Source organism: Nyctereutes procyonoides, unplaced genomic scaffold, assembly GCF_905146905.1.
Source record: "Nyctereutes procyonoides isolate TBG_1078 unplaced genomic scaffold, NYPRO_anot_genome, whole genome shotgun sequence".
NCBI classification, from domain to species: domain Eukaryota; kingdom Metazoa; phylum Chordata; class Mammalia; order Carnivora; family Canidae; genus Nyctereutes; species Nyctereutes procyonoides.
Window position 1 is genome coordinate 39311395 of NW_026575024.1, and position 27116 is coordinate 39338510.

Below are 27116 nucleotides of genomic sequence, written 5' to 3' on the forward strand. Positions count from 1 at the left end.
GAACTTCATAGAGTGAACATGGAGAGCTGACAAGGGAGAAAGTTCAGAAATAATGAATTTTGTGGGTCTTGATGAAAAATGCTGGCCATCTATTGTTTTGGAAAGACAGTTGATGCTTTAGTCCGAGGGCTTTTTGTCTCTGCTGTGTACAGTTCTCATAAACTCTTCTCACATTCAGAACCACCTCTTTGTTCTCTGTGAATGATGGCACTTTCACTTCTGTTAGCAGTGCTTCCAAGGATGAATGAAAATCCAGTGTCTGCCAAAACCTAAAAAGTATAGTTCATTTATTTATCATTAGTGCTTTGTAGGATATACCCTGCTTGTATTTTAAAATTCTGTAGTGCTTAAAACCTACCATTGTAGAGTATGTTTGATCAATAAATATTAGATTTCTCAAGATGAAGTATGATGATTCCTAATCATATGGTGGCCAGTATTCACCAGTTTTATGTCCATAGACTGTTTGATGAAACAAACTTTTTTTTATACTTAATAATTATGTTACTTATGGTGTGTTATCATGATTTTGTTTTCCTTGAGGTTTTAACAGACCTTATTTAACTGTATATGTCAAAATAAAAATTTTTAAATAGTATGTTGTAATATGGATACTGATTTTATATTAATTTTATACTAAATATTGAGCTTTGTTTTGTTGTAAACTCTGATCCTAAATGACAGCATTATTCAGACTTTGAAAATTGTTTATATGTGATATATAGGAAGCATCCTATGGATCTGGCTGTGTTTTTAAAATTAAAATTTGTTTTTAGTTCTTTTTAAAAATTATGTAATCATACTCTATTAGGCAGCTTTTCATTGGAAGAGGAGGAATTTGCTTTTGAACTTATAATTGGTTGTTTCAGTTCTCCAGGCCAGTGATCTGAGTTATGAACTTTGTTGTTTCTAATCCTTCAATCCTTTGATTTTAAGGACTTTGAGAACAGCTTATGAAATATTTTGGACATAAATATCTGAATTGTCAAGAATGCGTTCTCTTCAGCTTTTCTCTAGAGGATTTCTTGATTAAAAGTCCCTCTCATACACTGGGCTCTCTTAAGAGTGCCTTCTTACTAATTCAGCATGAATGTGTGCATTTATAAGGGTATTTCTTCGTTTCAGTCTTACATAGTAAAATTGTACGTGTACATCTGCATTGCTTTTAGTGGCAAAAAACTAGGGATAACTTTAATGCACATCAAGAGGGAGAATGGTTACAGTGGAACATTGTAGAGCTCTTAAAAAATAGGTTCTCTCTCTTGTGTTAAGGAATGTCTGTGATATTTTAATAAGTGAGGAAAACTAATTATAGTTTCAGTATTTTTTAAAAAAACTTAAATAAAACATGCTGTATATATTTGAAGTAAAGAAAGGTATAATTCTACTGATATATGGGATGGAGGATAAAGAAGGAATAGAAAGGATCTCTTCCTTTTCATATTTTTGTATTACATTGATTTTAGTGAAAGTGTTACTTTTATATTTTCTAAGGAAGAGTTTAAGAATTATGGGAAAAGTACTTAAATGTAGTTTTATTATATTTTATAACTTGATAGAATAATTAGAAATAATGCCTACAGCAGTAAGTGATATACAGTTTGTTATAACTGTGAAATGAATTAAAGAGGATTCAGTATTGATTATGATACTTGGGAACACCAAGATAGAAGCCATGTTTATCTATAGGAGATAACAAAAGTGAGTGTTAGTATGAATATTTGAAATGTGGTCAAAATTCTTATCATAGGGACTGTTTTCAGTTGAACCTTTCTCTCCTCAGCCTCATCATTTGAGAAACTTTAATTGAATTTACTTATATCCCTTCTCTCTACCCCTCCTTAGAATGAAGCGGGCAAGAGAGGAGTATCCAAAACTGTAAAGAGGAAAAAAGATGAATGTTACTTGAATACTGTGCTGTGGAATACATTGACTGAGAAGTAGGCATTGTGAACTTTGCTCAGATCGACACTTTTCTGGGCCTGTGATTACCCAGGTGTAAGATAAGGAGTTTGGACTTGTACATACTAAGGCCTCTCCTGGAAATAGGATTACATAATAAAGAATTCCTGCATAATAGAGAATTAATTTAAAATTTAGTATTTCATTTACCAACAAAAATGAATAGTTTTATCGTTTTGGAGGTGGCAGAGTTAATATAGTGATACATGTGGATGTGAAGTTGGACATTACTTTGGTCAGTTAGAATTTTAGAATATTTTTCTTTGAGACCTATAAAACAATTTCAGATACAAGAAAGTGACAGTTAACAGATATGTAAATGTAAATGTCATGAAGTAGTTAGCTATTTTAATATTGAAAGAGACAAAGCCTTACTTACATTTATTTTGTATTGTGCCCATGGAATTGTATGTTGATTTTTATTTTTTTTATTTTTATTTTTTATTTTTTAAAATTAACCAGTTTACTGGAGAAAAAAACCTATATCTATATGTTAGAGATGAATTTTTACTACTAAACTTCCCATTAGGTTGAGTCACTGAACCCAGTTTTCACAGGCACAAGTTATGTTTCTTTTCATTTTTTTATCTACCAACTCCCTTGACCTCAGCTTGAATAATTACATATTTCTTCCATTATTTTACTACTTGGTTGTCAACTTAAATAAATTACTATATTTTTCTCATTTCAACTAGGTTATCAAAAGGTTGTGTAATTTCTAAATTTCAAACAGTTTCATATTATAATCAAGTCCATAGCATGTTTGTGTATAGCATGAATATAAATTGATTTATGAGTTGTAGTTCTGTATTTGCCATCTATATATTTCAAAAGACTTATCTATTATTTGGCTTTCATTATAACTCACTATTAATATAGATTGGAAGAGACAGTAAATAAAACACTTTGAAAACTGTCAGTTATACAAGCATAAATTATTATTTTATTCACTGGTCAGAAAAGATTAGAGAGTCTATAACTATGTTTTGTAAGGCAGGAAACACTTTGCAAATCTTTTGTCAATGCTAGGTGCAATGGAATTGCCAGTTTTATGAATAGCAAGATTTCTGTTTAACTGAGAAAATTGAGATGATTTTACTAGATGATTGATGAATCTACCAGTATTATAAAATGAAATGTGGAAATATATAAGACCTATAAAAATTTAGGAAAAATTCTGGCAAATTTCAGATTCAATAAGTAGACTTTCACAAATAGTTATCTTCTTTTATAAGTGGCTCTGAAAATACTCAAAATTATTTCATGATTGAGACCTCAATGTATGACCATATGGTATCAAGTTTATTATACTTTTGTTTCTAAGTCAACTTGGCTAAAACTGAACTGCTTATCTTCTTTTGAGCCTATTCACTTTTTACTCTTATTTTGGAGAATGATGCTTCCATCTGTCCAGTTATTTCAAGTTATCATTTACTGCTCCCCAATAATAAATACCTACTTCGAGCAGGTCCTAAATTATTAAAGTTTCTTTTTAAACATGTCTTTTTTTTTTTTTTTTTGGTGCCTCTATCATCTTTGCCTCTAACCTGAGATCAGGCTCTAACCACTTTTTATTTGGATTATAATGATATCCCATAACTCATCTGCCTACTTTAAAGTCTTGCTGCGTATAATCCATACCATTCTGAAAACAATTTTTCTAAATGTAAATCTGACCAAATCACTCCTTTGGGCTACTACCCTTGAAAGAGTCCTTTGATTAGGGGCTAAGCTCATACAAAATGCCTCTTTATGATCCTGCAAGATCTTTGGAAGCACATAATCTTGGTTTACATTCCTCCTCCACCTTTATCACTGTATGACCGCTAGGAAATTTAAACTTCTTTAGATTCCTCAGCTTGTAAAAGGAAGAAGATGATCATATCCCTCTATTTCAGGATCATTGTGAGGATTTTATACATGTGAAAGTTCTTAGACTTTGCCTGGCCCATAGGGTAAGCTGCTGTGTTATAATTACTTCTCCAGCCTCACTGCTCTCCCTTGTCCTCCCTTGTGTATGGGATTATCCAAAACACTTATTGGACTTTATTATAATTGGCTATTTACTTTTCTGTCTCCCTCACTACACTGAAAACTTATCTAGAGTAGATGAACTGCCCTAGTTTTCATTATGTTCCCTGTGCTATGTATTAAACCTGATATTTGGGGATCCCTGGGTGGCGCAGCGGTTTGGCGCCTGCCTTTGGCCCAGGGCGCGATCCTGGAGGCCCGGGATCGAATCCCACGTCGGGCTCCCGGTGCATGGAGCCTGCTTCTCCCTCTGCCTGTGTCTCTGCCTCTCTCTCTCTCTCTGTGACTATCATAAATAAAAAAAAAAAAAAATTAAAAAAAAAACCCCTGATATTTTGTAGGTCTTCATGCAAAGAATTAATTCCTGTAGGTCTTGAGAGACTAGAATGTGTAGAAAATATATTTAAAAATTATTTTGTACCTTGGGTTTCTAAAGAACTTTTTTAACCTGGTATTTTGTATATCCCTGTTAAATATTGGCAGGAAGAATCCTGGTAGGTTCTGAGAGATTAGAAAGTATAAGATATATATTGAAAAATTAGACTCTATCTTATGTTCCTAAATAACTTTTTTAAGCACTGTTTTTATTTCATCTAGCATGGTGCTTGGCACTTAGCAAGTGCTTAATAAGAGTTGAAGTAATTGATTAATTTGAAATAAAAGTTAGAATCTAAAAATTGAAGCAGTGGATATGGGATATAGATGTTATGGTGAGGTTATCAGTTTTCGAGTTCCATTTCCACTCTAGTTAAGAAGAATCTCCTGACCTTGGCAATCTCTTCTTACATGAAGCATTTATGTGAGTTGTTTGTTTTTCCTCAATAAACTTCCATTTCAGTTCCCTTTCATTAGCCAGTGCAGGTGGTTTATGGGTACTCCCTAGTGAAATGACTTGGTTTTATGAACTGTTGATGAACTGAGGAGATCCAAAAAAGAAAAGGTGAATCACTGAAAAGAAATATGCTTCTCTTCCCTTCTGTGTATTAAAGACATACATTTTTACTTAATAGTTAAAATTGGAATTAGCTGATTACCAAATTGCCAATTGGATGTCACACTTAATCATTGATCCTATGTCTAGGCGGCTCGGTATTGGACGACATTTAGATCGAATTAATCTCTGGAATTTGATCATTGAAAAACTTGAGAAGTCATTTGTTAACCACTGATTGTAGATGTTTTTCCTGTTAGAATTGGTATTAATTTTTAGTATCCTGATTTATTCAACATTCACTTTGTTCCTCATTTAATAACATAAGCAAGTGGAGTTGGTATGTGAATTACATATCTCCATATGGCTGTTAAGAAATAAGCAGACACAATTTCATAATTCTTACAGTAAATTCTTTCACTCTTCCATTCAGGCACATTTTACCTTAAAATCAGAATAAGGAATTTAGTGAAACTATTATCTACAAATTCATTTTTCAAGAACAGTCCATTAAACACTTAAACACTCCCCCCCCTTTCAGTTATTTTGCAAGTAAAGAATTTATAAACCTGACTTTTTTTTTCTCTGAAAGAATGAGTCACTAATAGCACTCCTACTACTTTCTCACCTTACAGATAACTGTGGTTTCTAAATTACTACCTTATCGTTGTGCAGATCCACTTTGTGAAAGTTAAATTGCTCAGGTGGTAAAGATTCTAAACACCCCCTTCCACTCTCACCCTCGCAATTGCATACATAATCAGGCATTCACAATTATTATTCAAGGTAGCAATTTACTCTTACCTTGAAACTTGTACAACTAATCTTGTCAAACAATTCCTTTGATGAATTTTCATATTTCCAGAAATAGCTCAGAGTGACTTTTCAATTTAGTAGTGCTTTCTAGTTAAATTATTAATCTTTTTTCAAATAAAATTGCCAGTTACCACTAGATTGTTTCTTGAAATAGGACCTCTAAGTTTAGCTTTCATTTGTTTACATCTGTTTATTTTTATTATAACAGTAAAGGAAAAAAATGTGTTTATTGCCTCCATGCAGAAACTGACTTTGTTCAGAATAGAAAACACTAAGCTTCTCTATCAGGACTGTTGACTGTCATTTACACTTTAATTCAGCTAATAGTTTTTCGGTCCTTCTAGCTCTGCTTCTGGTACTTGGAATACAAAGTTAAATGAGATAATAATTCTGACATCTAGGATTTTTTAAAAATTACAAAATGAAATGTAGCCCTTGAGACTATATGGACAAAGGAGAAGGGTACGGGATGGTTGGGAGAACTTTATAGAAGAGATGATAACATAGCTAAGACCTAAAAGAAGAGAATCAGCCTGTGAGTGGGTGGATGAACACCGAAGTAGGAAAAAAAAAGATGCTAAGAGAAAAAGATGCAAGATGTAAACACCTATGGAGTTCTAGAGTCCTATTAGCCATTTCTAAGGGTTGCAAGCTCTCTGGGTGAGTGGCAGGTGAGGCAGGAGTCAGAGACCACCTAAAGACCAGTGCTTGCTTTTTTTTTTTTTTTTTAAAGATTTTATTTATTTATTCATGAGAGACACAGGCAGAGATATAGCTAGAGGGAGAAGCAGGTCGCCTGTGAGGAGCTTGATGTGGGACTCAATCCCAGGACCCTGGGATCACACCCTGAGTTGAAGGCAAATGCTCAATCACTGAGCCACCGGCGTGGTGTCCCATGACCAGTGCTTTTTTATGGTAGGCAAAGTAGTATGCAAATGGTTACCTATTAAAATGCAGATTATGCAAACTGTGATTACCAAAGGGGAAGTAATGGGGATGAGTGAAATAGATAAAGGTGATAGAGAGTACACTTATCATGATGAGCACTGGGTAATGTATAGAATTGTTGAATCACTATACACTTGACTAATATACTATGTTAATTTTATAGGAATTAAAAACATTCTGATTCAGTAAGTCAGAGGTAAGACCCTATGTTTAGTAGGAGAGGCAATGCTCCCAAGTGATATTGGTGTTATGGGTCCCCTCACCACACTTTGAACAGCAAGTTTATAGACTATTTAAGAGTTTTGCCGTGATTCTGTGGGGCTTTGAAGGAGTGATACCAGATTTTCATTTTAAGAAAATCTTGCTTACAAGAGGCTGCAGAGTGAAGCAGGAGTCTGACATAAGTCTTGGCCACACAGGGCCCCCTTAACCTGTGTGGATAATGAGGGGAGGGGTACTTGAAGTGGATAGTTTTATACTTGGCATCTTATAGGTAATCTAATATCAGTGTGAGGGGTGAATTGGAGAGGGGTAAAATGTGGGATTTGAATTTCAGTCTAAGGTAGTGGTCTAAGTCTGAATAAGCCCAAAACTCCTTAAGGGGTAAGGTAGGTAAGGTGAATGTGGAAGTGGAAGTGGTGTAAGGCTTCGAGAGGGACACCTTCTGTGGTGTGAAGAAATACAGCATGTATTCCCCTCTTTCCCACAAAGAATCCACACTGAAAATTTCAAATACCATTGTGTTACCAACTAAGATTTGTAATTTCTGGTTGAAACCCAGGCAGTTAGCAATGGTGACAGAAATAAAATTTATTTGGAAAGTAGGATTTATTTCTTGAGTGATTGGATGGTTGTATTACCTGCTAAAGGGCAAGGGGCTTAGATGAGGAATCATACACTTTTGGTGAAAAGTGAGGAGTTAGGTGTGGACATGTTGGATTCAAGATGCTTGTAGTATAAGTAGAGATGGCTATTCTACAGTTGTCAGAACTGAGCTGGAGAATGAAATTTGGAAATGCCTCTCTAGCGGAGTGAAGAGTCTCTAGGGGAAAAAAGTTATGATGAAAGAAGAAAGGAGGCCTGAAACCCAGTTCCTAAGGGGTTCTAAACCTTTATCAATGGCCAGTGAGAGGACCAATAGTCCTGTTGATGGTAAAAGAGAGTGGTGGTTCGGATATGTTAAAGACAAGGGATCAGTGTTCCATAAGGAAGATTGTTCAATTTGTGTCAGTTGCTACAAGTAGGTGCAGAAACAAAGAATGCAAAGTTTTTCAGATTTGGTACAGAGCAGCCACTGGCAAATGTGTTTAGAGCAATTTCAGTTGGGGCATACCCTAGAAAACTGTGTTATGGAGCGGCTAGAAGAGATAATGATTTTCTTTCAGAAGAATTCTTTGTCTTCTTTTGCCATTTGTTAAAGGTCCTTTCTCAAAGCTTGGTTTTCTCACTGAATGATCTATTTCCAGGCTGCATATCTGAAAATAGTTCCATATTGGATAAATTGATTTTATTAATATAAATATACTAGCAAAATTCATAAGACTATAAAGGAAGCTGTGATTATTTTTAAACTGAAAAGTTGCTATAACAAAGCTAATTTAGAAATAAGTTTTCATATTTTTAGTCTTATTCATTTATCTTCACTGATTATTATTTAATCTTTGTGTTGTGGACTCCAAGGAATTATTTTCTACATGTCTCATGTTCAAAAAGAAAAATATACATTTCACTTCTTGTCTTATATATGCTTTAAACATAATAAAATTTATGCAACCATAGGAAAACTTTATTTTTAGTACTTAAAAATGAACTTAAACATTGAATTGCTTTATAGTTTTACCCTAGTCCGTTTTTCCTGTTGTTATTCATAGTCTTTGCAATGACTCCCTCTAGTGATAGCTTCCCAAAATGCACTAATTGTTGAAAAGACTATCCCCCTTTTCCTTTACCCCTTTAAAATTTTTTTTTGGATTCTACTGGTCTTTTTTGTCTCAGCATGTATTATTTTGTGTTCTCTTTTATTGTTCTTCAGTTGAGAGAGTGTGTGTGTGTGCATGCGCACATGTGTGTGTATTGTTATAGCCCGTTAGACTTCTTATTTCCTTTAATGGCATTAGGGGAAAATCAAAGAGCTTTGGAGCCAGAAAATTTGGGTGTGACTCCGTATACTTCTTTTTATCAGCTTGTACATAGGGCAAGTTGTCTATCCAGAGTTCTTCAGAGGAATGAATGAAAATGTCTTTATGACGCCTTGTACAAAAAAGAGTAGGTGTTCACCATGTGTCAGTTCTCTTTTCTACCTTCTTCTTCTTGTTCTCATTGGTTAGGTTAGGGATCAGTTCTCTTTTCTTCCCCTTTGACTTCTGTTGTTATAAAGCATATCAGTATTGTCATTGCCTATTTACTTGTCTATACTTTACTATTTACTTGTTCTATAATTTCTAGAGGCCCGGGATTGCATTTGTCTTTGCATGTTTTTATCTCTAGTATTTTGCACAGTCTAGTACATAGAGTATCCTCATTAGATGAATATTTGTTGAATGATGAAATGAATTAATAATTGAATAAATGGATACCTCTTTTTAACAGGAGTACTGGAGTGTGTTACAGAAGTTTCTCTAATATGCAGATTGTAGATGACTATAATGATATAATTAGATTTTACCCACAGCTGATCATAGAGGTATTTATTTTTTTAATTTTCATTTTATTGTATAGCTATTGGTCTTTTCAGGTTTTTGATAATATAGTTTTCCCTAAAAAATTGTCAATTTCAGCTAGTTAAAAAATGTGTTAGCAAACGATTGTACATAGAATTTCATTATAGCATTTCATCTTTTGTATATCTGAGTAAAATCTTTAACCATTACCAATTTTATGTCTTTTTTTAATCTTTTAAAATATTTAATTAGATTGGAGTTATGTGTATTTTATTAGTATTTTTGAAGCACTGGGATTATTTTGAATTCTTGTTTTTCTGATTTCTAATTGAAAAAATACATAATTTTACTTATATTGCCTCTTCTAGGTTTTCCTTTTTAATGATCTAATGTCCCCATTTATTTTTATTACTTTTTTTGTGAAAACTTTTATTGCTCTAAAACTGCTTCTAATTATAGCTTTGACCAAGTCCCATGAGGTTTGATATGTACAGTTTTTGTTATTTTCTAAATTTCCTCCTTGACCTGAGTTATTTAGGAGGGTATTTTTAAAATTATGAAATGCATGTCTGCAAGTGTAAAATACAGTTGTTAATTTCTAGGTTTTTATAATGTGGTAGGCAATAAGGCATATGCAATTTCTATTTTTTGAGTTTTTGTTTGTTTGCGATACGTATAAGATCTTGTATAAGATCAGTATTTAAAATGTTCCCCAGACACTAAGAAAGAAGGTAAGTCCTCTGTAGAAATACATAGTTCTCTATATTATTTATTGGCTTTATTACATGTATTCAGATCCCTTCTGTATTTTGACTGTCATATGCTTATGAGAATTAAAGTTTTGCATTACTGTTGTGTGTCTGTCATTTTTTACATTGTTTCTAACATGTCTTAGTGCCATGTTATTTGGTGCTTAAGAGTTTGTAATTTATATCTTCATAGTGGGTTTTACTTTTCATCAGTTAAAAATAATCTTTTAGATGTTGCTAGTCATTTGGATGCTCAAATGGAAAAAGAAATGAAATTGATTTCTGCTTCCTACCATGCACATTTGATTGAAGACCTAAATGTGAAAAGTAAAATAATAAAGCCTCTAAGAGAATATATCTTTTTTTAAAAAATTTATTTATGATAGTCACACAGAGAGAGGGAGAGAGGCAGAGACATAGGCAGAGGGAGAAGCAGGCTCCATGCACCGGGAGCCCGACGTGGGATTCGATCCCGGGTCTCCAGGATTGCGCCCTGGGCCAAAGGCAGGCGCCAAACCGCTGCGCCACCCAGGGATCCCTCTTTATATCTTTTTTTAAAAAAAGATTTTATTTATCCATTCATGAAAGACAGAGAGAGAGGCAGAGACATAGGCAGAAGAAGAAGTAGGCTCCACAGGGAGCCTGATGTGGAACTCGATCCTGGGACTCCAGGATCACGCCCTGAGCCAAAGGCAGACACTCAACCTCTGGGCCACCCAGTTGTCCCAATATCTTCATATCTTAAGGCAGGAAAATATTTCTTAAAGAGAACACAGAACTTAGTAACATAAAGGAAAGAATTGATGAACATTGATGACCATTCTGACCATTGGCAAGAATTTCTTGTCATTAAGACATACCAATCAAAGAGAAAAAGTAAACCAAAGAATAGAAGATACTTGTAGTCCAAGTATATAGTAAAGGGATTTTATCCATACTATGTAAGAACGCCTATAAATCAGTATGAAAAAAACAGTCCAGCAGAAAAATGGAGAAGATAATTGAAAAGACAGTTCATAAAGGAGGATACTCAATAGCTAATAAATATGTGAAAAATTGCTCAATTTATTTTTCTTCAAGGAAGTGCTATTTAAAACTATAATGAGATACTATTAGAACACTCACTAGAATGCCTATAGTTAAAAAGATTGAGAATACCAAGTGTGAGCAGAATATGGATAGCATTCACTGCTACTAGCAGTTTAATTTGGGAAAATCACTTGAAAATTCTGGCAGGATCTACTTAAGCTCTGTGTATACAGATATATATTAGGTACACGAATAACTGTATATGTCAGTAATTTTGATAGGAATTCATGCAGATACCCACTAAAAGTACAATCATGTTCAAAGCAGCATTATTACTGTTAGGCAAAAACCTGGAAACAAAAATGTCATCATCAGTAAAATGGTCAATGTATTGTGGTATATTTAATCCAATATACAGCAATGAATAGAGCAGTGAAAATGCACAAATTAGAGCTTCATGCAAAAACAACAAAATTATGCAAATAATATTGTTCACTGAAAGAAATCAGCCGTAAAAGAATGTATGTAATTCCATGCATGTAAAATTCAAAAGCAGGCAAACTAATGTAAGGTTTAGGTCTATAAAGATAGTGGTTACTTTTGTGAATGAGGGAAGGGATAGTGATTGGGAAATGGCACTGGGGGGCTTTTAGGTGTTAGTGATGTTCTGTTTCTTGACATGGGTAGTGGTTAGATGGGCATAGTGACTTTGGAATAAGTCAGGGAATTGTGTGACTTATATTTGTGAACTTTTCTGCATGTTTATTATGCTTTGATTTAAAAAAGTTCAAATTATATGAAACAAAAAATATTGCATTAATGCTAGGATACTTTTTTTTTTTTGAAAGAGAGAAAGCACACATGTGCATAAGAGCAAGGTGGGGGCGCAGAGGGAAAGAGAGAGAATCTTAAGCAGGCTCCATGCCTACTGTGAGCCCTATGTAAGGATGATCTCAGGACCCTGAGATCATGACCTGAGCAGAAATTGAGAATCCGAGGCTTAACTGACTCAGCCACCCAGGCACCCCACTGTCGGGATACTATTAATGTTAAAATAATAGCAGAAAACAATACAACATAATCATTTTTACTACCTATTGAAGATTTCAGTAAATATCATTTGCCAGTTATTTGCTTGTATGTTCTCACATCCAATCCCAATGCCTCTGGTTCAGTATTGTAGGGTTACATTAAAAACAAAACTTTTTTTTTTCTTGCACTCCATTCTGGCTTTGTTTTTGTTTTCATTTGACATTATATTTTTGCCTTCCCTTTTCCTTTATAGAATTTTCACTCATTTTGAGAGTCTTTCATTTTAACAAAGGAATTTTTATTCATAATTATGAATGTGTTTTTTATTTATTTTTAATGCTTTATTGCTATTGTTATGCCAAATTTTTATGTGTAAGAGATTAACCTTTATTTGTAATTCTGAAATTATTTTAAAATTTTGAGTATTTGAACCTCTATTTTTCTAATTATCAGTATCAAGAATAAATTATTTTAATTCCCCCAATTTAAGATGAAACAATTTTACTTCTCCCATCCTTCTTCCTTTCACTCTTGTTTTTTATTGATGAGTTTGTGATTTACATTAAATTTTATTTTCAAATTAATTTTTGCATTTTGTTTAATCTCAAGTTAATCATGAGACTTATACTCTGTTTTATAATCATATTTACAATTTTTTCAGTCAAGTTTATTGAACATCTAAGCACCAGACACTGTTCTAGGGTTTTGTCTTTTGAAGAAATTTTGTTCAACCTTATTCATTGTACCTTCTGTTGGGCATTGTACTAGGTATTGAAGACATAGTCATGAATGAAGTTTCTGCTTTCAAAGTAGTTACATTTTACCTAGAATACAAAAACAGATGAATAGGCAAGTTCAGATTATAGTAAATGCAGTGAAGAAGATAAAATTGGTTAGATGCTAAATAGGAGAGTGTGCCATTTTAGGTAGATAGTAAGGAAAATTTTTCTGAGGAAGTGATATTTGAGTTAATAAGTTGGTCATTGAAAAGATTTGACCATACAAATCTAGGGAAAGAACATCTAGGGTGCGGTTTCAGTTGGATAGGAGCAAAGTTATTGGGAGGACAAAGATGACTGGTGTTGAATGGTGTAGAACTACATGCTATGGTAAGGAGGATAGCCTTTATTTAAGTACAGTGGGAAATTGTAGGTTCAATTCCTGTAACAAAAAGCCCCCAAGTGTAGGTCTTCAAACAAAATAGGAGTTTATTTCTCATGTAACAACTTAGTTCAGAGTTGATAGCTGAGTTTATTTCCAAGATTGTCCAAGGATCTTGGTTCATTCTGTCTTGGTCTGTTACCATCTGATAAGGTGTTACCTCAGGTGTTTAAGGCAACTTAGCACGTATGTGTCAATCAATGTCTCTTAGCTTTGGAAAGAGGGAATGAAGGACTAGTACCTTCCTTTTAATTTTTTTTTTAAATTTTTTTCTTTTTTTAAAAGATTTTATTTATTCGTGAAAGATACACAGAGAGAGATATACAGAGAGAGACAGGCAGAGACATAGGTAGAGGGAGAAGCAGGGTCCCTGTGGGGAACCTGATGTGAGATTTGATCCCAGGACTCCATGTTTACAACCTGAGCCGAAGACAGATGCTCAACCACTGAGCCACCCAGGCGTCCCTAGTAACTTCCTTTTTAAGTGTAACTTCTACTTACATTCCTAGTGGTCATGTAGTTGCATGGCCATTCTTGGTAGCATGGGAGATTTTTAAGTATAGCTCCCAGCTGGTTGGCCTTGTACCCCATTAAAACTTTATACAAGTGTATATATGGGTTATTACTAAAAAAGAATTGGATAGTAGATATTGGTGGATAGTTAGTAATGTTTGTCACAAAGCCATTGTGTTTTCAACAGGAGAGTGAACTTTTATTTTATTTTTAAGATTTTATTTATTTGAGAGATTGCATGAGCAGAAGGAGAGGGAGAGAGAATCTGAAGCAGACTCTGCACTAAGCCTAGAGCCTGTTGTGGGGCTTGATCTCATGATTGAGATCATGACCTGAGCTGAAACCAAGAATCAGATGCTTAACCAACTGCACCACCCAGGCACCCCTGAACTTTCATTTTAAAAAGATTACTCTGGTTGCTGAGAATGTATTGTGGGAGGTGAAGAGGATAAAAAAAATGGGGACCAGATAGTCCAGGTTAGTGGTGTATGGTAGAAGCAGTGGAAATGAGAAGTAGATAGAATTAAGATGTATTTTAGAAGTAGACTAATTTCTTGATAAAGGCTAGATCTTAGGGGCTATGTGGGTTGGGGATATTCTGTTGGGGAGCCTTTATCCTTTCTGGTATTTAAAATCATGAAACTGAATGAAATCCCCCAGATTGAATGCATGTATAGAGATAAGAGAAGGAGCTGAGGACTGAGATTTTAAAATTTAGAGGTGGCAGCCAGAGCCTGCAAAAGGGGCTGAAAGGAGTGGGTAATGAGGTAGGAAGAAAACTGGGACAACAGAAGGTCATGGGAGCCTTTTGGTTTTGGACAGCCAAATGGTCATGGGGAGAACATATTTAGAGTAGTTATTTTTATTGAATACTTCTAAAAAATTGAGATGGGAACAGAAAGGTAGGCATTGGATTTGACAATATGTAGGTCATTGGGGAGCTTGAGGAGGGTCATTTCAGTGAATTAATAGGGTCAGAAGCCAGATTGTATAGAAGGCTGAAGAATGACTAAGTTGAAGTATAAATTGATACAACCACTTTTGAGCTCTTTGGCACTAAATCCATGAATACTCATTGACTCTCTCCTTCCACTTCCAGGTATAAATTATCATGATAATCTTGCACATGTGTACATGATGACATGCTCAGGAATGTTATTTAGCAGTATTGTTCATATAAACAAAAAATTAGAAACAACCCAAATGTCCATCAGGAAGATAATGAGTAAATTGTGGCATATTCATAAAATGGAATACTATTACATCAAAAATTGGTGGACTATAGACACACGCATCAACATTGTGAAACCTAAAACATAATATTAATCAAAACAAGAAAGTTACACAAGAATGCATACTATTTGATTCTATTTACATAAATTTCAAAAATAGTAAAAATTAAATGTGTCATAGATATCTGGGTACATGAATATTGTTAAAATTCCAAAGGAAGTTTTAGAAGAAAGGCACAAAGGGAGCTTCAAATATGTTGATAATGTTTTAATTCTTAAGTTGGTTGGTGTGTATTTCAATGTTCATTTTTAAAAAGCACTTTAAAAAGATATATTATCTCTTATATGCTTTATCTTTAATTTTCATTTACAAATTTCTTTAAAAAAAACCCTGGAAGAGTGAATGTGAAGAAAGGATATGGAGAAAGTGAGTAAGGACAATGCTTTGATAAGTTTGGTGTGATGCAGAGCTGAGAAAGAGTGAGTTGAATGATGGAGGCTAGGTGACAGTTATTAGAAAATTGAGATGTTGGAGATTATGTTTTTGGAAGTGGTATACATAGTGAGAAGGGCTGAAGAAAGTGAGGTAGAGGAAAAGATTGTTAGAGGTGAGAAGGTCAAAGCATCAAAAGGCCAAGTCACTTGTTAACTGGGAATGTTGAAACAGGAGTGGACTGGAAGGGGGCACTGATGAGGAGGAAGGTGTGCAGTGACAGGAAGATGAATTCAATGAAAGAGAAAAAATAGTCCTTAAGTTGGAGGAGGAAGAGAAAGAAATAAATGGTTTTTGTGTGGAGGTGAGGAACATTTACTGTACCTCTTAGACTTGAGGGCCACACAGTTAAACACATACACATAAAAAACCTCCATTTCAAATGAGTTGATATTCTTAGAGGACTGCTAAGTTTCAATGAAGTCCAGAAAGACAAGGTCACATTTAGCAGCTAGGCTAAGGATGTAGTTGAGATTTCTGACCTCGTACCAGGAGTTCCAGGAGGCATGTGCATTTTATTAATTTATTTTTTATTTTTTAGAATTTTTTTATTTATTTATGATAGTCACACACACACACACACACACACACAGAGAGGCAGAGACACAGGCAGAGGGAGAAGCAGGCTGCATGCACCGGGAGCCCAACGTGGGACTCGATCCCGGGTCTCCAGGATCGCGCCCTGGGCCAAAGGCAGGCGCTAAACCACTGCGCCACCCAGGGATCTGGCATGTTCATTTTAGACCTGGATGGGAGACTGGGGGCAAGTGTAACCATCCATGTGCTTGGAGAATCTAAATATTTTTCTTTAAATTTTTTTTTTCTTTTTGAGAGAGAGAGTGCAAATGGGGAGGGGCAGAGAAAGAGAATGAGAGAGAGAGAGAGAGAGAGAGAGAGAGAACCTTAAGCAGGTTGTATGTCTGACATGGAGCCTGACATGGAACTCCCATTTCATGACCCTGAGATCATTATCTGAGCTGAAATTAAGAGTAGAATGCTTTCTTGACTGAGCCACTCAGGTGCTCCTTTTTAAATGGTTTTAGTGCCTACTACCAGTAAGGGTACTTCTTGGGTAATTGTGACTCATTTATAGACTGGCTTTTATCATTTGGCAATCCTTATAAGTGAATAGAATATCACTAGATAGAGGGGAAATTGTATATTTTATATGCATCAGTTATCTTAAGGCTCTGACATTGCTTATTTCAGCTCATCATTTCTGTATGTATGTATACCTTGGAAGTATGCATGTCATGTACTCTCATGTGGAAGAATGTTGCTAAATTTTTTTGTTTTTCCTTTGAAATGTACTTTGTGATATTTTTACATATAGGTACACTACTGATTGCATCTGTTAGAAGATTCCACTGAAAGAAGTTGATGTAAAGTCTTCCTGCTGAAAAGTTCTTTCCATTTTAATTTATTAGTTGACTAATCATTTCGATTTATTGAGTTGACTCAGTTTTTAAAAATCTTTTTAAAAATTTCATGTAAATATATGAAAAGATTTAAAAGCAATCTGTAATGTATTTGTCAGGATAACTTAAAAATTTGAAAAAAATTTTCAAAGTGTGAATATATATTCTTTTCCTTCAGGGCTGATGCTTCTTTTACAGGCTGGAGATTATGCAAATATGTATATTTTATATATCACTGCTGAAAGTCTGATCTTAATCATATAAAAATCATTAAAGGAGAAGGTTGAGAATATGCTGCCCCAGAGTTTCAGAATGTTTATTTTCCCTAAATATTTTAGAATTGGAAATTTCATAATCTTACTTACATTCTGCAAATTTATAACCTCAAAACTAATGATCATGTGTATAGTTGTTATGGAATTTATCATGACCAGCATCTTAAATATAGATAGGAGTTATATATACTTTCTGTTTGTGACAACATGGGGAAACTTAGGAACACACTGAATCAATGTTAATAGCTTTTACTTTCTATGAATGGTATGCATAGTTTACAAAAGTCTTCGGGCTTCCAATGTTATAGAAATTATGTCAGTATATACTGCATCTTCTTTATCCATTCATCAATCAGTAGATACTTCAACTGTGTCTATCATTTGGCTTCTGTAGATAATGCTGCTCTAAACATCAGGGTGCTTGTATCCCTTTGAATTAGTATTTTTGTTTTCTTTGGGTAAGTAGCTAGAAATGCAGTTGCTGGATCATAGGGTAGTTCTATTTTTAACTTTTTGAGGAACTTCCACACTGTTTTCCAGAGTGGCTACACCAGTTTGCATTCCTACAAACAGTGCAAGAGAGTTCCCCTTCTGCACATTCTTGCCAACACAACACCTGCTGTTTCTTGTATTGTTGGTTTTAGCCATTCTGACAGGTGTGAGATGGTATCTTATTGTAGTTTTTAGTTGTATTTCCCTCATGATGAGCATTTTCTTCATGTATCTGTTGGCCAACTGTATAAGTCTTCTTTGGAAAAATGTCTATTGCCTTCTGCCCATTTTTAATTTTTTTTTTGAGAAGCTAGCATTTGGATATATTAGTCCATGTTAAATATTAGCAAATAAAACTCTTATTTTTAAATAAATAGACCTTATTACTGACATTAGATTTAGGCAGATGTCACAATTTACCTCTTACTTTATCCTTTGGCATACAATTTCCACACTTATTCACACCTAACATCCGTATGGAACATTTATCACAAAAAACAACCCGGTGTAGACATATTATCATTGATGTCGACCACTTATATTAAGGACTGCTCTGTGTTATTCATTAGTGTGTATTTTGACATATGCATAATATTATGTATCTCAGGACCCTGGGATCATGACCTGAGCCAAGTGGAGATACTCAACCAAAGGAACCACTGTGGTGCCCACATTATTACTGCTTTTATATTCGGGCAAGATGACCCACAAGGTTGCGTTAATTTCAGGTGTACCACATCTGATTGACACTTATGTTTATTGAAACTTTTAGAAGGTTGAGTTTTATAAGTTCTTTATATATTTTGCATACTAACCCTTTATCAGATATGTCATTTACAAACATCTTCTCCTCTTCCATAGGTTGCCTTTTAGTTTTGTTGGTTGTTTCCTTTGCTGCACAAAGGATTTTTATCTCAAAGTAACCTCAATAGTTTATAGCTTTTGTTTCCCTTGCCTCAGAAGACATATTCTAGAAGGAAGTTGCTATAGCTGATGTCAAAGAGGTTACTGCCTGTGTTCTCCTCTAGGATTTTTATGGTTTCAGGTCTCACATTTTGGTCTTTATTCCATTTTGAATTTATTTTTGTGTTTGGTGTAAGGAAGTGGTCCAGTTTCATTCTTTTTGCATGTTACTGTCCAGGTTTCCCAACACCATTTGCTGAAGAGACTTTCTTTTTGGATATTCCTTCCTGCCTTGTTGAATATTATCTGACGATATAGTTGTGGATTCATTTCTGTCTTTTTTTCTATTTTATTCCATTGATCTATATGTGCATTTTGTCCCAGCACCATACTGTTTTGATCACTCCACTTTGTAATATTACTCAGCAATGAAAAAGAATGAAATCTTGCCATTTGCAAGGACATGGATGGAGCTAGAGAATATTAATGGTAAGTGAAATAAGAGAAAGACAAATACCATGTGATGTCACTCGTATGTGAAATTTAAGAAACAAAACAAATGGGCAAAGGGAAAAAAATAGGGGGGGGTGCAAATCAAGAAACAGACTCTTAACTATAGAGAACAAACTGATGGTTACCAGAGGAGGGGTGGTGGGGAATGGATTAAATAGGTGATGAGGATTAAGGAGTGCATTGCTGTGATGAGCCCTGGGTGTTGTATGCAAGTATTGAATAACTATTGTATACCTGAAACTAATATTATGCTGTATGTTAACTAACTGGAATTTAAATAAAACTTTTAAAAAAAATTATGTCATGATTTTGTGTATAAAATAATAATTTAAAGCAGTGGCCTTTCAACTTTAATGTATTTACGAATTACCCTGAAACATGCTAAAATGACGTTTTCAGCTTTACCCCTGGAGATTTTGCTAGTTCTGTGGAAAACCCTTGGTGAGATTACCTTAAAGTTTAAAGAATGAAAAAGAGAAGCTTTGGAAGTTAGTGATTTGTGAAGCAGGAAATTAAAATATTATGTCCAAGTCATTACTATGCCTGCATAGAAATTTTCTTTAGTTTGACTTAGTCTTTATTGTTATTCACTAATATATTTCAAGTGAGTAGCCTTGATTTTGAAAATATCCTTTAGTGTATTAGTTTCTTTTTATTTCATCCTTGCCTGGTGTGCTCTGTCCAGTCTTCCTTTTTTACCTTTAGTAAATGTTTGAGTATCTATAATGTATCTATCATTGTGCTAGGAATCTGGAATGACTCAAATATGCAAGAAGAAATGAATCTAGCCTTGATGTCATTTCAGAGACAGAGAATCATTTATAAAATAATTGGTAACTATATAATATACTAAATGACAAAGTCATTCAGGATACAGGAGAATTCACAAAATATCTGACATTTGTATTATCTCCTAAGAGATGAGTAGGGGTTTGTCAAAAGGATGAAAGAGAATGACATTCCAGAATTTACAAAGACATAGAAGCATCAAAGAGGCTGGTTTGATAAGAGAGCAGGGTGGTGGGTGAGTTGTGGAAAATGAGGATAAGATAGATTAGTGCAAGGGAACTTTATCTTTTGATTCAGTTTATTTTAATGTTTAACTTAATAAACCAGTACGATTCCATTGAGTGTCAAGAGGAGAAAATGAATTTGAAATATTTTAAGAGTAGAATTGGTAGGATTTACAGTCTAGTTGAAAATGAGTTAGGAGAGTTAAAATCAAACTACAGTTAGAGGGCTTAGGGATGCTAATTGGAAGAGTTAATGAAGATGCAGAGTCTAATAAAATTGGACTTCTATAATTCTCAATGATGTTTGGATAAACGGGGAACTCTAATCCAGTGGCCAGGCTTTATTCTTTAAAAATTCTTTTTCTTTCAGCTTTATTGAGCTATAATTGACAAATATGATCATAAGATATTTAAAGTATATAATGTGATGATTTGATGTAGATATACGTTGTGAGAGGAATCCCTCCATCACCTTATCTTTTTTGAATTTATCTCAACCATGTTTGTTTGTGTGTTCCCCTTACCTCCATGAAAATAAAGCAGGAGGATCTTGTAGTCTGCTTTTAAAGCCTGTGCCAGACTCAGTAATTCTATTTTGAAACCTGGAAAAAAGATATAATCAGAGATATATTCAAAGATTTATGTGTAAAGATCTTCATATTCCAATATTAACAATAAAAAATGGGAAATGACCTAAATGCTCTCAAAAAGGAATTGAGTAGGGCAGCCCGGGTGGCTCAGCGGTTTAGCGCCACCTTCAGCCCAGGGTGTGATCCTGGAGACCTGGGATCAAGTCCCACGTCGACTCCCTGTGTGGAGGCTGCTTCTCCCTCTGCCTGTATCTCTGCCTCTGTTTCTATATCTCTCATGAATAAATAAATAAAATCTTAAAAAAAAGGAATTGATTAGATAAGTTATCGTATACTTATTTTCTGGATGGGTAAGCTAGGAAAAGGCTGTTGTAACAAGACCTATCAATGATTCCATGGTTTAAAGATTTTATTTTATTTCTTACTTTACGAGGGAATGTTTCAGGTGTTGGAAGTTCATTCAACTCCATGTGGCCATTTGGAGACACAGATTCTTTCCATCTTATTTCTCTACCATGTTGTGGGGCAGTAATGCTCTAAGTTTGGCTGTAGGCATGTCAATATTCTGGCTTTATTGAAACTGTTCTTGTTAAGGTCATCAGGGATGACATAATATTACATCCAATGAGACGTTTTTAGACCTTCTGTTCTCTGTGACCTTTGAAACTACTGACTACTTGTTTATGAAACTGTCTCCTCCATAAGGCTTCTGCTGGTTTTCTCCTATCTCTCTAAGTATGTGTTCTCTGTGTCTTTTTCATGTTCTTCCCCTTAGTCTTACCTTATTAGAAAGGTTGGATTCTCCAGTGTTCTTTGGCCCACTTTCCTTTGCATGTGTACCCATGATGATCTCACCCAGGGCCCCTACCATGTGGTGATGCCTCCAAATCTGTATTTCTAGCCTGAAAACCTTCCTTTTGAACACCAAGGCCTGTATACATATAACACCTGTATTTAAATATTCTGGCAGGAGGTTCAGATTTAAGATATCTAAGAAGAATTAATCTTTCTTTGCAAACTGGCTCTCACAGCATTACCTCTCATAGCCACCTACATCGGAAACCAGGAGGTCCTGTCCTTCCTCCTATGCATTGAGACCCTAACGCTTTGTTAAATATGCCTTTTGAGTAGTTTTTCTGGTGTTTGCCCTTTCCTGTCTTCATTGCCACAGTCTTATTTCAGGACAAGGTTACTTTAAGAACTCCCTCAGGGATCTAAGTTTCCATTAGGGTTCCTTTCCAATTTTACTTCTTGATTAGATAGGTCAGTGATTTTCTTTTACTTGTATTTGGTGGGCAGCAGCTGTGTATTTAAATTGCATAACATCTGCTACAGTGCCAAGCGCAGTTCAGTGGTTAATAACTAAATTATACTAATGATAAATGAAGAGAGCTTATGAATAAAGATGAACCAAGCTTAGTAATTATATTAATTAAGTAATTATTACCATAATACTCAAAGAATCCTGGGAGAAAATTAAATACCATTTTGGAAAAAAGAACTAGAGCTAAAGAAAATGATTTGAGTATTTTAATGTTTAACTTAACACAGTCTAAATCAAAGAACTTGAGTTTGTTGCATATGTTAGAACCCTGCAGGGAAAGCTAGAACAAATAGTTCTCAAACTCATTTGGTGTGTTAGTTCAGTTTCTGCTCCTTTAAATTTGGACCCCTGTGTGCCCTGCCAAGGTTGAACATAATAGAAAGCCAAATCATAAACTGTCATGTATGACAGTTCTGGCCAGATTAATCCAGATTCCTTATAGACATCTGCCCACCTGTTTTGTTCTCTTATTGGCATTGGGACTGCTAGCTTCTATTCTCTGGTGATCTTCACATCCTCCCCTGCAATTTCCTTAGCTCCTGCATATCTTGTATGTCTGTATGTACTTACCTAATTTTAGTGTCTTCTGTGCATCAGTGTGAGAAATTTTCTTCTCATTGACTCATTAACTCATTGGTTGAGTCACTTCATATATATATATATATATATATATATATATGGTCTCAATGCATATATATATATAAATATGGTCTCAATGCATATATATATGGCTACAACACAAATAGAAAGAGATGTTCTTTTAGATAGTTAAACTATAAGATCACACACAAATTGTGTGATTAATCATTAGAGAGGGAAAGGAATACTGGAACTGCTATTCACTAATTCTATAAAGTTTAGGGAAGACTCAGGACTTTGGTGTCTTCATCTTATAGAGTTCCAGGGTCTCTTTAAAAATTTTTGTGGAATTCCAGTTTTTCTTCTTTATTAATTTAGGCCCTGCAATTTCCTCCTTTCCCTGTTTTCTTTAGATTAGGGTATCTACTACAGGTTAAATCATATTTTCTGAAAATGTACATTTTTTATTAAAGTTGCACAAGTGAGTTATAGTATTGTATGTGATACTGTAGTATATTGTCATGTACTTTACCATGTGGATTTTGCTCCTGTGGAACAAAACAGGTCCTCTTAAACATAAAAATATTCAGTAATTATTTTGTCAGTGAATTCCATATTTGCTATTATCAAATATCTGCCTCTGCTAGTCCCTGCAAAATCTTTATTACTGTTTTTGAGAGAGAGAGATATAGTGGGGTGGGAGGATAGGCAGAGGGAGGAGGAGAGAGAGAGAATCTTAAGCAGACTCCATGCATAACATGGAGCCCCAGGCAAGGCTTGATCTCCTGATCCTGAGATCAAGACCTGAGCTGAAATCAAGAGTTGGGTGCTTAAGTAACTGAGCCACCCAGGTGCCCCACACTGTAAAATCTTGATAAAAATTAGTCAATAATTAGGTGTTAGTTCTTCATCCCAGAAATCTTACAGAAATGATCACTAGTCTTTAAAATTTGTTCATTTTTGTGGAATGACAAAGTACAAAAATGACAACAGTTTTAAAGATTTTGTGTCAGAGAGTAGAGAAAAATACATAGTAATTTCAAAATATCAAAAAAATTTACTCAAGATCTACAGTTATAAACATTCATAAAGGTGTGTATCTATGTACATGTAACTGAAGCAAAATTTTATAGAATAGTACTTTACATCACTACATGCTGTACACTATATTTTAATTCTGTTCTATATCATCTTGTGAAAAAGTTGATTATAGTCTATGAAACTGACTTTGCAATGCACTATAGTATTTTAACCTGAAAAAATGCTACACTTAATGAAAAAGAAGACAACTTATATATGCTACTGTTTTTCTGATTTTCTAGGTTTTTTATATTATTTCTTTATTTGATCCAGCATTTATTTGTTTTTATAAATTAGGATCTCATAAACTTTACTAGAAATCTCCTTTTCTTCAGACTACATGAACCTAGTTGATTTTTATACAAGATTACTTGAAGTATTAGGTTGCATCAGTCTTACATAAAGGTGCATTGGTTGAAGCTAGATGATTCTGGACGGTCTCATATATCTGGCTGGCAGTTGTCAGGCTGGTTGCTCTAGAGAACCTCATGTGAGATGACTTGTCTCTGTTCTAAGTGGCTTCTTATTCTTCAATAGACTAGCCTAGACTTTGTCACATAGTAGTCTTGGCATAGCTAGACAAGGCAAATATCAGGGTACAAACACTCATTAAACCTCTGCTTGGGTCATGTTTGTTGATGTCCCATTGGTCAAAGATAAAAGAAAAGGAGAAAGGACATGGAAAAGACCAGAGTCACTGTGGAAGAATACTATATAAGGGCATAGACACAGATGAGTGTGATTCTTTGGAAGTCTTTTTGGAGGTTCTTAGTTACTGAATTTTTTTTTCATAATGCTCTTTATTTACAGGTAAAAGAATCAGTTAAGGAAAGTATAGTTTTCTCAGTTACTTTTGTGCTCCTGAATTACTGACTTTTTACCATAGCCTAGATCCCAATATGAGTTTTTTCCCCTAAGTTTTGATTATAGTTTTATTGTTTGACATGTAAGCATTTGTTCTGATTTTGTGAAAACTTGCTTCATGTTTTTTCATGCCACTTCAGTAACTATATTGTGTTTCTAATAGGTTTCTGATAGATATCTTGGATTTGTAGTCAGTAGTCATTAATCCTTTGGATCTAATATCCAAGTGCCTGTGGGAGACAGACAGGCAATATAACTGAGTGAGGCTAGCCTGGTTTACATGTAAACAAATATGCTCTGTTGTAAATTGGAGAGTGAAGGATGCCTACCCAAAGGCTGTAGCTTCTACTCACATGTCATGTGGATATGTGGGCTCAGTATTTCCAGATTTTTCAAATGAAGTAGGAAACCTAAGTCTTAATATGAAATCTCACATTTAATATGAAATGTAATTTTGAATGCTAAAATTTAATTAAAAATTTAAAATACAATTTCAAAAGCAAAAACAATAATGATACTGCTTATGCTGAAGAAAATCTTCAGCCAAAGCTATTAATTTGTGACTTCTCTGATAGATCTCAAACAGCCACCATCCAAGGTCTTCTACCATCTGGTTCAAACCTGAAGAGCTTGAGTCTTATCTGCCACTACACCTCCATTTGTGGTGCTCTCCATACTTTCATTCTGGATAAATTCTTACTTTTCCTCAATGTGTACTTTATTTTCTGGCCCTATGATTTAGGAATGCCCTTCCATCTTGCCACTTTCCTCTCATTCTGTAGCCATCTGATACTCTTACTGATCCTTTAAAACTCAGCTTGGAAGTTTCACTCTTATAAAACATCACTGAATGTTATTTCTCTGTCTGAACCTCAAAGAACTTTGAATCTTTGTTATGGCATTGATAATAATCTTCCTCATATTGAAGTTATTTGTGTATGCTTTACTGTCATTCTGCTAGAATGACGGAATTTATCTTTGCTGGGCTTTGTTTTTCCTGCATTACTTAGCATGGCTATCAAGCTTGGAATGCCTGCCTTCTTAATCAGGTGAAGTGTCACTTAAATATGAGTACTTTATCTGAAGATTTTCTTGACTTTGCCTGACAGGGTTAGTTTGGAATCCTAGGGCAAAGAAAAAAAATCTGTTGTTGAAATTTTCATTCATGGAAGCTCCATGAAAGTTGGAGCTAGGATGAGAGGCAGGGTGATTGAGTCTCAAGCCAATTAAAGAAATGAGCTATTAAGGCAGAAGGGCAAAAAAGACAGGAATCTGGAATATGGCATCATGATTATTAGGTAGGCATGATCAGATAGGAGATAGAGGTGTGCAGATCAACAGGCTGGCTGGTTTTAAGATATAATCTCAGAAACACAGTCTGCGTCCCTGGGGTTCCTCTAGTTCTCAGGGTGTGTGTACTTAGAGCCCCTTAATGAGTCCCAAATTATTTTTCTGATCATCTTGATTATAACTTTAAACATTAATTTCTTTAGACATTTGTCTGATCTTTACTTTTTTTTTATTTTATTGCATGATTTAACTGATTTTTCTGGCATTCTCAGAATGAAAGTGGTACATTGGCAGCAGGTCCCCTGTTGAGGGACCACCAGTCAGCTCATTGGTGCTCTTGATGGTTTTTCTGTGTCATGCCCCCAGATGATAGAATACAGAGGATGTTAGTATATGAGAACTTAAGAATTTGGAGTATTCCTATACATTTCATGTGACTGCCCCCCAGCATCTTAGTTTTCCAAGCATTGTCAGGGGACCAGTAGTGATCCCTTAGCTGCTTATCACATGACCTGTAGGTAGTTTGGCAGTTCTAATGGAAAGTGGTAGGACAGTTTTGTTCAAAGTGTTTTAAAAGTTTGAAATGTAAAATAGAATTATGACTTTTATGAAAATTCTATTAAATATAGTCTTAAAAATTATACTTTTAAAATGGGATAATGTTGGTCAGTTAATCTTAATTGAGATTCAGTTAACAAAATTCGCTTCTCCTAGTGTATCTTAATGTCATTAGTGAGTTAATAAACATTTGATTAAATTTGTTTTTGTTGGGGATCCCTGGGTGGCGCAGCGATTTAGCGCCTGCCTTTGGCCCAGGGCGCGATCCTGGAGACCCAGGATCGAATCCCACATCGGGCTCCTGGTACATGGAGCCTGCTTCTCCCTCTGCCTATGTCTCTGCCTCTCTCTCTCTCTCTCTCTCTCTCTCTCTCTCTCTCTCTCTGTGTGTGTGTGACTATCATAAATAAATAAAAATTTAAAAAAAATTTGTTTTTGTTGTTTTTACTATAGCATTGGAGTATATTCCTACCTCATTAAAGGGATCAATCAATATCTTTAAAGTTGTTTATTGATGCCTAAGAGGTGAATTAGTAACATAAATGCCAGAATTTAAATAAAGTCATAAATATAGAGTCCCACTGCAAATAGAGGATGTGTTGGGATAAATGAATCTGCAAGTTTGATGATTTTGCATAAACAAAAAGAGAAAATACAAAT

General features: G+C 34.7%; 1 protein-coding gene across 1 annotated transcript in view; it reads left to right on the top strand.

Annotated features, from left to right (window-relative positions):
• The window catches only part of MACROD2 (mono-ADP ribosylhydrolase 2), a 1896077-nt gene that overhangs the window by 36228 nt on the left and 1832733 nt on the right, over nucleotides 1-27116 (top strand). The window lies entirely within an intron of this gene.